The 12,555-nt window shown below is 41.7% G+C and overlaps 1 long non-coding RNA gene across 2 annotated transcripts; it reads left to right on the top strand.

The window, feature by feature from the left end:
• Positions 1-1,162: 1,162 nt before the first annotated feature.
• Positions 1,163-12,134, top strand: LOC118942932 (uncharacterized). Of its 2 annotated transcripts, none has more exons than XR_005038609.2 (3): positions 1,163-1,430; positions 9,624-9,726; positions 10,299-12,134. It is a non-coding gene; the product is annotated as an uncharacterized LOC118942932 (long non-coding RNA). The 2 variants fall into 2 exon arrangements; XR_016490323.1 differs by lacking the exon at positions 1,163-1,430 and adding an exon at positions 5,293-5,659.
• The last annotated feature ends 421 nt before the right edge of the window (positions 12,135-12,555 follow it).

The raw sequence follows: 12,555 nt of genomic DNA, 5'->3' as shown, positions 1-12,555 counted from the left end.
CGGCCGGAGTCCGCACCTTTGGGAGGGGGGGGGTACTGTCACGCCCTGACCTTAGATCCTTTTTTATGTCTCTATTTTGGTTTGGTCAGGGCGTGAGTTGGGGTGGGCATTCTATGTTGTGTGTTCTATGTTTCCTATTTCTGTGTGTTTGTCCGGGTGTGGTTCTCAATAAGAAGCAGCTGTCTATCGTTGTCTTTGATTGAGAACCATACTTAGGTAGCCTTTTTCCACTGGGTTTTTGTGGGTAGTTTTCTGTTTTTGTGTCTGCACCAGACAGAACTGTTTCGTTCATTCTCTTTGTTGTTATTCAGTGTTCAGTTCTATTAAAATATCATGAACACTTACCACGCTGCGCTTTGGTCCACTTCTTCAAACAGCCGTTACAAGACCATGGAATTCCTGGAAACAAGGAGGGGAGCAAACTCAACCAACCTGTCCGTGCTTACTGGGACAGTTGTGAATCAGCTGAAAGGAAATGACTTGGTCCGATGAGTGGGTACAGATATAGGATCTTAATCTGATCACCCTGCTGCAGGAAAACATTCATGCAATGCAGGAAATGTTCACCTCATAGTGTATTTGAGGTTTAAAAAGGCTTCTGAAGTTTGTAATTTCCACTTTGAAATTTGACATGATTTTTACTTATAATTCCAGTTGCTGCAGGATTATTTTCCTGCTGTAGCAGACCTTCTAAAATTAAGATCCTACATCTGTTTAGGCCAGGGGGTATAGGGGTATGTTAATGCAGGCACATACGTACACGATCTCTCTGACGTTTGTCGAAAATCTTATTCGTCATAGAAAGAAGGAGAGCGAAGAGACTTTGTGATCTCGCTTTGTCTCATGCTATATACTCTTCTATTTTATTCCCATGTTCATTCATTCATCCCTCCAGTCATTTTTTCACAGATCACCGATTCACTCCTCTAGTGCATTATAATCTTCTCAGCTTTATTTGTTAATTGTGTCAAATCCAAATGAATTATATCCACCCTCTAATCCCTTACTATCCAGTAGGTCTACTGACCGAAACACTGCTACTGATTTGTCTGTGTGTGACTAAACTATGACTTGTTATAGACTGTTGAAGACCACATTGAGAAAAGGAGGGAGGTAGTGAGGGAGGCGTGTCTCGGGCCACAGGGATGAGCTATTTAAAGTTCAGGCTCTCCATGCGCTCACAAACCTTTCCATGTTGCCATCTAGTGCAGTGCAAGGATCAACCTAGCATTCGGTATAAAACGCCCGCCTCTTGCTGAGTCTTGTGGAGGTCGCATTTAGTAGAACTGACATCAGAAAGTGGAACAAGCAAAGTTGCAAATGGTGAAATCACCATTGAATTGGAACCAATAATTCGATTCGGCTGTATAGGTATCCTAATTGAAAATTGCACATTTTTCTTCCAGATCTGCAAAGTTGCAACTGATCAGGTAGGTTATTGTGCTTATTTTAAGGTTAAAATTTGCGTTTTTAAATTACAGACTTTCATACTTTTATCATAAGCTACAATTTCAATAAATAAGAACAGTATTGTTATTTCACTGCAGTACACTTTTGAGGAGACTATTAATGAAGTTAAAGCAGAATAGAGGGTTTTACACAACACATACAGACAAATAGTAGCCTAAACGTTATGGAAAAGTGTAACTTGCCTCGGAGATAGAGAGGGAGGGGGGCTGTGTGGCTGTTTACTTGGCTGTAGGAGGTGTGTCTGGGTGGGAGTGTCCCATGAGAGTTGTAGGCTTGCTGTACAGTGCGCCTGTACTAAGCATTTTGGTACACCGGAATTACATTAATTTCCAATGAAACTCTGCGTTTGCCTTGCAGCATTGCGTTGCAGAGGCAGTTGCAGTGCGTTTGGTGTGGTGCATACATTGGATGTTATGAACGTATGCGTCAAACTGTATGCGTAGACGGCTTGACAGAAATGGTAACAGAAGGTGCACGTTGAACTTTAGTTGCATACACATCCAGACGATGCTGCGTACTATTTTGCGCAATGTCTCTGTCGGTGTGTTCAAAGCGTAACGACTAGAATACGCAAGCGTTATATTGTTGTTCAGTGTTGACTTCGATATTGGGCCTTCATTTGGCTTTTATGATTTAGACCTGGGCCCAGTGTTCAAGCGTCTCAGAGTAAGAGTGCTGATCTAGGATCAGGCCACCCCATTCGGTATAATCTAAAAGGCTAAACTGACCCTGGATCGGCACTCTAACTCTGCGATACATGGAGCCTGCATGGATATGAGAAAATGCTATCTTAGTTCAAACTAATCCTTCCTACTCAACTCCAGATGATTCCAAAACAACTTATATTATGCGTTACACTTTATTTAGACAGAAAAGGGTGTATTAATTAATAGACTTCCTGTCAGAGTGTTAGCACACCCTCTTCCATGAAAATGTAAAAACTCCCTTTATTTATTATTTACACCCACAACTCCTCTTTCAGACAAACAGTTTGAACAGAAACAAATGATGTTACTGCCAGACCTGGGTTCAAATACTATTTGAAATTTCTCAATTACTTTTCACATACATTTCAAAGTAAGCATTCAGAAAATACAAGTAGTTGAATATTGTATTTGGAAATACGGTTGGAAAGTATTGGCATGTATTTGAAAATAATCAAATACAGGGATTAAAACACACTCCCATGCATTTAACCCGGGTATTTTAAAATATTATAGAGAACAAGGGGGCAGAGAGAGAGAGAGCGGTGATGCACTGATTAATTGAAAGCTTCAATTAGCCCATATTGCTCTGTTGTTCTGTCACTTCATTCAACCTGTTGGGGGCCCTCTTCTGGAACCATGGTAACATTCCATAGGCCTACCGTTATTCAACATTGGAAAATGGCCAGAGGGAAATTATGCAAAAAGATCTGACACAACTGCAAGAAAAGTCGTGTTTGAGTATTACTTCCCATTTCCATAGCTGTTTTGCAGATGGGTAAGGGTTCTAATGTTAGTGGGCAGACTGGGCACCAATAGGCCTAAATGTGCGTCATCGTGCCAAGGGAGCAGGGGCCCTGCTTCTTTCAGGGGCATAGAGAGAAATAGTAATGGCGTCTTTTTGTAGGTACTAACTCTGCCATGATTTGTTGGGCAAAGTCTATGGGAAAATGAATGGAGTTTTGTAGGGTTTTTGGAAAACACTGAAAATAGCGTCTGTGGTAAACACAGGCTTAGGAGATCTTATACGTTTTGTTCTATGATATTATCTTCATCAGCTAACCTCATTTTTTTGTGAGTTTTGAAGCATTTATGTCATTTAAAAAAAAGCACAAAGCCTTTTATAATTCATAAAGGTCATGTTAACTGACTGATATTATCTCATAGAACAAAACATATATAAGATCACCTAAGCCTGTGTTAACCTAAGACCTCATTTTTGGCGTTTATTCCAAAACCCTATTCTACCCTATTCCCCATTAATTTTCCCCATAGGAAGGGCTGAACAAACCAAACGTAACTCATTCCCATTTTTTAGGACTACAAGCTGGCGAGCTCTATTACAGACCCAGGCTCACTGCCACAAGTTCTCTAAGTCTGTGTCCCAAATAGCACCTTCTTCCCTACATGTTACACTACTTTTGACCTGAGCCCTATGGGCCCTGGTCAAAAGTAGCGCACTATATAGGGAATAGGCTGCCATTTGGGACAGACACTAAGTCTCCCAAGAGGCTGAAGACTTGGAATGGACATAGGAAAGGTTGAAAAACAGAAAATCAGATTTCTGTAGAGTTTGCTCATATACTCTGACTTTCCGGGTTATGTTACATGCTGCAAACCATTTTACATTCCAGGTAGGAACACACACGAAGAATGTGTGTTTTACGTTGTTCACTGTGTATAGTTCTGTATGTAACCTGTCATATGCATGCATAGGTATATGTATTTAAGCGTTTAACATATAAGCATTTCACTGCAACTGCTATAACATCTGCCAAAGTGTGTACGTGACCAATAAACTTTGATTTGATAAATCCACACACGCACACACACACACACACCCTATGACAAATAATAGGGCGATAAGAGAACCTATGAGTATTTTAGCAATATTGAGCAATCAGTAACTGCCAGAATAAGTCAATGACCAGGCAGTGTGTATTAGTAAAACCACATTGTTCAGAGCTGCACGTCCTTCACGTCACCACTGTGCTCTGCCCTGGCAGGATCCTGCACAGAAAACAGGCCCAAAGCCCAATTCCAGCCTTCCCCCTCTCTCTGCTGTTTAGGTGGGCACTGTTCTACTTTCTCCCACCCTCTCAGGCTCTCTCCTTCTCCAATCCCCTCTCTGTCTCTCTCTTCCCCCTCTTTTTCTCCCTTTCTCTCAAACCTTTTCTCTCTTGCTCTCTCTCTCTCTATCTCGCTCTGTCTTCCACTGGACTGGTTTTGCTGTTCTGCTCTAAGCCCTGTGACTGCTGTTCTTTGCCAAAGACTCGCTGTACTAGATGCTGTAATGACCGGGGCCCAAAATTCCTCACCACTGACCGTCTATTTTGTGTGCGTGACCCAGATTGAGAAAAGGACTGTGTTTGAGTGGGTCATTAATACACAACGAATGTATTATCTCTGTGCAGATTTAGGCCCATGAAGTAGAGGGGAGATTCAGCAACACTTGTAGAACAAACGGAATGACATTTTAAAAAGCTTATTTATTGCAAAGAGTAGAAACAACGCGTTTAGGCTTTTGATCTTCTTCAGGGTTTTTACAGAAATAAGAAGGAATTAGGCTTTGGCTCATGGAAAGGTCTGGAAAAGAAATCTGACCAATGTGTGCTCTACATTACAAGGCTTATTTGTTATTTTTTCCTGCCCACCCCGCTCTCTTTCCATCACTCTCCTATGTACACTACACCATACAATAAAAGACAACGGTATGTTTTATAGTCAATGTCCTAACCCAACTCAGTGCTATCACAGACTCAACCATTTCCTTATTTCCCTCTCAGGAATTCCAAAGGGGCTAAATTGATCAGTCTGTCTATCTGAACAACTTCCTACAGCTTGGCCGAGCAACATTTAACTTAGTATAACGGGTTCATTGTGTCTGTATATGGATAAGAGCCATACCAGAGAACGAGAGAGGGGTTGAGGGAAAGGGTAGAAAGGGAGAGAGGGTGAGAGAGAGAGAAAAGAGAGTTGTTTTTGAAAGCAATTTTCACTCATTGTGACTAACTCTCGACAGAGGGGAAAACTGATATGAGTCCCCCACCTTGGCCTGACCCCTAGGAGTCAAAGGCGCTCAGAGACTGTAAGAGAGCTGTCACGTCTTTATGAAATTAGCTCGTCCCTGTGAGTGCAGGGACAGCGAAACACACCCACGCCAGTGAGTGTTACAGCCAGCAAAACACACCCACGCCAGTCAGAGGGTTTTCTGCTACAGATTGCATGTCTGCACTTGCAGCAGAGTCCAGTGAAAGGCTTCTGTTATGTGTGGTCATGGGCTTGCAAGGAAAGCCTCGATTTGTTGGCAGCACCGCCACCCTCTCCTGACGTTGCCACAGAGCGGGAGCTAAATGGAGATCTGTGATGATGGAAGACCATGAGAGGTTTTTAAAATAGAAAGCAATGTGATTGTTTCAATAGAGAGTCATTCAATTTCTCTGTTCTATTCCGGTGCCTTCAAAACATGAGGTCAGTGGAACAAGGTAAGTGGCAGTATCAAAGTGTTCGGGGCCATATTTTCAGATATACTGAAGAAATAGAAAGCTATACTGGCAACACTGAAAACTAAGACTGCTCAAAGGTTTTTACCAGAGAGTTCTTCAGACTCAATTTAGTACAACCTCTCTTTTAATTGTAATCAATTAGTTCATTGCTGAGGACAAAGGGACCCCATAAATGTTGTGTTGTTGCCCGCTACAGACGGCTATGTCAATCTGCTAATACAGGACTAGTAAAGGCAAAATGCGGTACTTTTGAATCTTCCACGTTAGCGTCATGTCGGCTCATTCGGAAAATGACCTTTCCATTTATATCGAGCCATCTGTAACACTTCACCCAGGCTGGGAAAACATGCAAAATGACTCTTCTGGCGAATCAGGGACCTCAACGAGAAGCTAAGTAGTTTGTGTGCGTGCTCGTGTATGTGTGTGACTTCAATGAGAGGAAAGCAGGGTGGGTAGTGGGCACCAAGCCAACAAAGCCTGTCTCTACATGTTAACGCTTTGGGAAGAATAACATGCAAATTGTAAACTATGCTGAACAAAAATGTAAACGCAACATGCAATTTGCAACAATGTGCAACAACAACAATTTCAACGATTTTACTGATTTACAGTTCATATAAGGAAATTAATCAATTTTAATAAATTCATTAGGCCCTAATCTATTGATTTCACATGACTGAGCAGGGGCGCAGCCATGACTGGCACTTGGGAGCAAGGCCCAGCCAATCAGAATGAGTTTTTCTCCAACATTTTTTTTATTACAGACAGAAATACACCTCAGTTTCATCAGTTTTCCGGGTGGCTGGTCTCAAACGATCCCGCAGGTGAAGAAGCCGGATGTGGAAGTTCTGGGTTGGCGTGGTTAAAACCTGCCGGTTGTGATGCCGGTTGGACGTACTGCTAAATTCTCTAAAACGACATTGGAGGCAGCTTATGGTAGAGAAAGGAACATTATATTCTCTGGCAACAGCTCTGGTGGACATTCCTGCAGTCAGCATGCCAATTGCATACTCCCTCAAAACTTTAGACATCTGTGGCATTGTGTTGTGTGACAATACTGCACATTTTAGAGTGGCCTGTTGTCCTCAGCACAAGGTGCACCTGTGTAATGTGCATGCTGTTTAATCAACTTCTTGATATGCCACACTTGTCAGGTGGATGGATTATCTTGGCAAAGGAGAAATGCTCACTAACAGGGATGTAAACAAATTTGTGCACAAAATTTGAGAGAAATAAGCTTTTCGTGCATATGGAACATTTCTGGGATCTTGTATTTCATCTCGTGAATCATGGAAACCAACACTTTCATGTTGCGTTCATATTTTTGTTTAGATGGTGTGGAAAAGGGCTGAGTAAGACATATAGACTGCCATGGGCATAGCTGTAATGGATCCATACAGTCAAAGGTATTCAGTTAGCCTGCATACATTTATCAATGTATACATTTACAATGCAAATACATGTATTACATGTCAAAATCCATTTGAGAGTCCTACTGACTACCTAGCTAAATGCCGAGAGCATTAGTATGTAAATTAATTCAGGGCTCTATGACATGACTTGATTGACACCTACAAGTAACAGACTTGACGTGACTTGGGTAACACCACAGAACAGTATATCTCTTTAAGCAGCTACAATACTTTATGGCATGATTTGCCTGCCCTCTCTTATCCTGTCTGTGTTGTATGTGTCATGTGACCTCTGTGTAATTCCATCCAAGGCTTTAATTAGCCCTTTTAGCTATCTGCTGTAGCCCATTGAAGTCCAACTGCTGGATTATCAAAGGAGGTGTGTGTGTGTGTGTGTGTGTGTGTGTGTGTACATACAGTTGAAGTCGGAAGTTTACATACTTAGGTTGGAGCCATTGAAACTCTTTTTTTCAACCACTCCACAAATTTCCTGTTAACAAACTATAGTTTCAGCAAGTCGGTTAGGACATCTACTTTGTGCATGACACAAGTCATTTTTCCAACAATTGTTTACAGACAGACTGTTTCACTTATAACTCGCTGCATCACAATTCCAGTGGGTCAGAAGTTTACATACACTAAGTTGGCTGTGCCTTTAAACAGCTTAGAAAATTGTAGAAAATAGTCATGGCTTTAGATGCTTCTGATTGGCTAATTGACATAATTTGAGTCAATTGGAGGTGTACCTGTGGATGTATTTCAAGGCCTACCTTCAAACTCAGTGCCTCTTTGAATGACATCATGGGAAAATCAAAAGATATCAGCCAAGACCTCAGGAAAAATGTCAACACCTCCGCAAGTCTGGTTCATCGTTGGGAGCAATTTCCAAACGCCTGAAGGTACCACGTTTATCTGTACAAACAATAGTACGCAAGTATAAACACCATGGGACCACGCAACCGTCAAACAGCTCAGGAAGGAGACGCGTTCTGTCTCCGAGACATGAATGAACGTACTTTGGTGCGAAATGTGCAAATCAATCCCAGAACAGCAAAGGACCTTGTGTAGATTCTGGAGGAAACAGGTACAAAAGTATCTATGTCCACAGTAAAACGAGTCCTATATCGACATAACCTGAAAGGCCGCTCAGCAAGGAAGATGGCACTGCTCCAAAACTGACATAAAAAAAGCCAGACCACGGTTTGCAACTGCACATGGGGACAAAGATTGTACTTTTTGGAGGAATGTCCTCTGGTCTGATGAAACAAAAATATAACTGTTTGGCCATAATGACCATCGTTATGTTTGGAGGAAAAAGTGCGAGGCTTGCAAGCCGACGAACACCATCCCAACCGTGAAGCACGGGGTGGAGGCATCATGTTGTGGGGGTGCTTTGCTGCAGGAGGGACTGGTGTACTTCACAAAATAGATGGCTTCATGAGACATGAAAATGATGTGGATATATTGAAGCAACATCTCAAGACATCAGTCAGGATGTTAAAGCTTGGTCGCAAATGGGTCTTCCAAATGGACAATGACCTCAAGCATACTTCCAAAATTGTGGCAAAATGGCTTAAGGACGACAAAGTCAAGGTATTGGAGTGGCCATCACAAAGCCCTGACCTCAATCCTATAGAACATTTGTGGGCAGAACTGAAAAAGCGTGTGCGAGCAAGGAGGCCTACAAACCTGACTCGGTTACATCAGCTTTGTGGGAAGCTTGTGGAAGGCTACCTGAAAGATTTGATCAAAGTTAAACTATTTAAAGGCAATGCTACCAAATGATAATTGAGTGTATGTTAACTTCTGACCCACTTGGAATGTGATGAAAGAAATTAAAGCTGAAATAAATCATTCTCTCTACTATTATTCTGACATTTCACATTCTTAAAATAAAGTGGTGGTCCCTAGCTGACCTAAGACAGGGAATTTTTTACAAGGATTAAATGTCAGGAATTGTTAAACTGAGTTTAAATGTATTTGTCTTAGGTGTATGTAAACTTCTGACTTCAACTGTATGTGTGTTTGTGTGAATGCTCGTCTACTGTTGACAAGAGACAAGACAGAGATTAGCTAAGCCTCCTCAGTCATCGCGGTGTCATCAGGTCATTTCATATTGTTTTGTCCCCTCATAGTGACATTACTGGACTAATTCCACTGGATTAGTGTACTAGAACGGACTAATACCATTATGGCAACCCTGTGAGTGATGATGAGATAAAGACACATGGTCTCAGTATTGTCTGGTTAATAAAGGTTAATTGATAGCAGATGGCCGTGTTGTTTTTATTTCATAATTGTTTTCTGTTATCAAGGCCAGGCTAATCAGTTGGCTAAGAGTTATTTGTGGTTGTGGGTTGATATGTTAATCTTGTGATTTGAAATGAGTAATTGATTCTAAGAAGTAATTCCAAACAAACAAATGCCTAGGCAATTAAGACAAAGCTGATGTGTAAAAGCTGTGCAACTACAAGATAGCAATTCAAAAATAGTCAAATATTTATTTAATTCTCTCTCTCTCTCTCTCGCAGACCTCCTCAGCTCCAGGCATGGGTGTGAAGGTCCTCAAGTGCTTCTCCTGGTACAGACGCTGTAAGGAACGATGCAAGGCTAAACAGTGCCCCCCACCTGCAGGTGAGAGAACTACTTCCACTTCATAGTACTTCATGCATAGAACAGTTATCCATTCCATTACATACGCTATTACATACATTATCATTATGTCAGAATAACTTCCCAAGGCTGCACTCGTGATTATCAAACACATACCGTATATTGGAATACATGTTGAAACAAGTGATCTGATATAACCAGGAATGTCAATTAGGTTGTGTTAAAGAAATGCTTGGGGCTCTGCTAATGGTAGTCCATAATGTCAATCTCCCAGTACTATAACTGTCAATCAATAAGTTGCTCATTAATTCCACCCATAACTTCATAATGGATATCCTCTATTAGATGTTTATATTATTAGAATGTCAAATCAGTGCATGTCATGTTATATTTGCATTACATTAAAGATGCCTGAGGGATCATTCATACCATTAGCTATGTTAAATCGCATTATCAAATCATCCCATACAATGTAGACATGTATAGACATGCCAAAGAAAAGATTCTAAAACGTTGTGTGCTAGCGGTTCAATAAACCCGCTGTCTTCTCTCTTCGTCGCCTCATCTTACGCCACCTTGCTCCGTCCCTCCAGTCCCCAGAGAGGAGATGAAGCCTCGCCTGTCGTCTACGGTGTCGTGTGGTAGCCAGGGCGAGGGCGGTAGCAGCCTGAGTGGATCCCAGATCTACTTCTCCACCAAGGCTCGCCTCTCCTTTAGACACCAGATGGACAGCAACTTCAACGCAGTGGACGCAACCTGCTGAGTAAGAGCAGCCTCGACAGCCTGGGTAGTGTTCATTAGGCATCAAATGGAAGAATAAAGACTGAATCAGGGAGGGACTACCTGGGCTTGTCCAATCATCATCATCACCACCCCGAAAAAATGAACTCTCACCCCTCCACTATGGCAGCCATTATTCTAGCTCAACAGAACGGGGAATGGGGCAGAAGTTGAAGGACTGAGACTTCACCTACTCAGTGGTGCATAAATACATCGTTCTCAACTCTCCCTTCAGAGATGACTGTGAAAGGAGGAATATAATCACAGCAGATTGAGTTCTTCACTACAGAGAAAGACTAAGTGCACTGCTAATGTAGCTAGTGGAGGTGGAGAAATGTAATGGAGAAATGTTTACAACGTTATCATACTAACTGCATTATTTTCCTTTTGTTTTTCTGCCCACCCTTTTTATTTCTACGTTCCTTTTTTCCAATGTGTGTGTTGGGGTGTAAATTACTGGGTTGGTTTGGTCTAGGGCCAGGTAAAAGACCACAAACTGCAAACAATAGTGTCTTTAAAATACTAGCTGGTGAATATGATTTGTATGAGTTAGGGATCCCCATTAGCTGCTACCAAGGCAGCAGCTACTCTTCCTGGAGTCCAAACACATTAAGGCACTTAAATCACACACAAAAGATAAAACGGTACATCATATAACATTATTACACCAATACATACCTACAATGCAAAATGTATAATACCACCATACAACAATATTACAATGTACGTGTGTGGAGTGCGTGCGTGCGTAAGAATGTAAGCACTCCCAACTTTAAATACAGGCTTTTTTTTTTTAAATATCCTGACAGTGTCCTCACTTGCTGAGAAAAACATGGTGACTAGATCTGATCGGAGTAGCTGATAAAGACAGTAATGAGTTTCAGAGTTTGTGCCTTTCTCTTAACTTAATTTAAACATTTCCAAAGCTCTGACGAAGGCCTCGAGGCCGATACGTAAAGCTTAATAATGAGCAGTGTGCGGGTTTCTTCTGTTTTCCCCCCTCACTTTATTCAGCGGTTACCATGCACCTGCAACAAAGATAGCTCAGATGTGCGAGAGTGCCTTTTGAAACATTTCCAAAGCGAAATTAATTTTGGTGCCAGCGATCTTCTAGTAGTGCCCTGCCTAACTGACTGAGTCTACACTTTATTTGGCAGTAATGCCCTCTCCATCTTACATCCAGCTTTTACCTTGACTGACTTCTCATGAAATCTTCTGGGGAACATCAATGAAGTGACCAGAAAGTCAACAGATGCTTCACATACTAGTTTAAGGGCATGTCATCCCCCCCCCCCCCCCCCCCCACACTTCTAATTGTGTTGTGTTTGTAGAAATCTAAGTTCTAGATACAAATTGAGAAATAGTTGTATGAGTGATGAGGTAATAGCATCTCACTGACACCACTTCTGGGGGTTTGGTGAGAAGAATGTACAGGGCTTCAAAGTATTCACACTCCTGGACTTTTTCCACATTTTGTTGTTACGGCCTGAATCTAAAATTACATGTAGATTTGGGGTCAATGGTCTACACACAATACCCCATAATGTCAAAGTGGATTTATGAATTAAAAATGAAAAGCTGAACTGTCCTGAGTTAAGTCTTCAAAGCATTTGAAATAACTTCAGGAATAAAAAACAAGTCAGACATCCTGTGTGCAATAAGTGTAACTTTTCTTCATGACTACCTCATCACTGTACCCCACACATACAATTATCCGTAAGGTCCCTCAGTCGAGCAGTGAATTTCAACCACAAAGACATGGGAGGTTTTCCAATACCTCACGAAGGGCACCAATTGGTTAGTGGCAAAAAATAACTTTGGATGGTGTATCAATACACCCAGTCACCAACTCAGTTGACGGAGAGGAAGGAAACCGCTCAGGGATTTCACCATGAGGCCAATGGTGATTTTAAACCAGTTGGAGTTAAATGGCTGTGATAGGAAACTGAGGATGGATCAACATAGTACTTACTCCACAATTCATTTAAGTCATGCCGTACACTTTCAAGACGATTTAAGTCAAAACTGTAACTAGGCCACGGGGGAACATTCAATGTCGTCTTGGTAAGT

This window comes from Oncorhynchus mykiss, chromosome 21, assembly GCF_057628025.1.
Source record: "Oncorhynchus mykiss isolate SJ-2025 chromosome 21, ASM5762802v1, whole genome shotgun sequence".
Classification (NCBI taxonomy): domain Eukaryota; kingdom Metazoa; phylum Chordata; class Actinopteri; order Salmoniformes; family Salmonidae; genus Oncorhynchus; species Oncorhynchus mykiss.
This window is presented reverse-complemented; position numbering and strand designations above follow the sequence as displayed.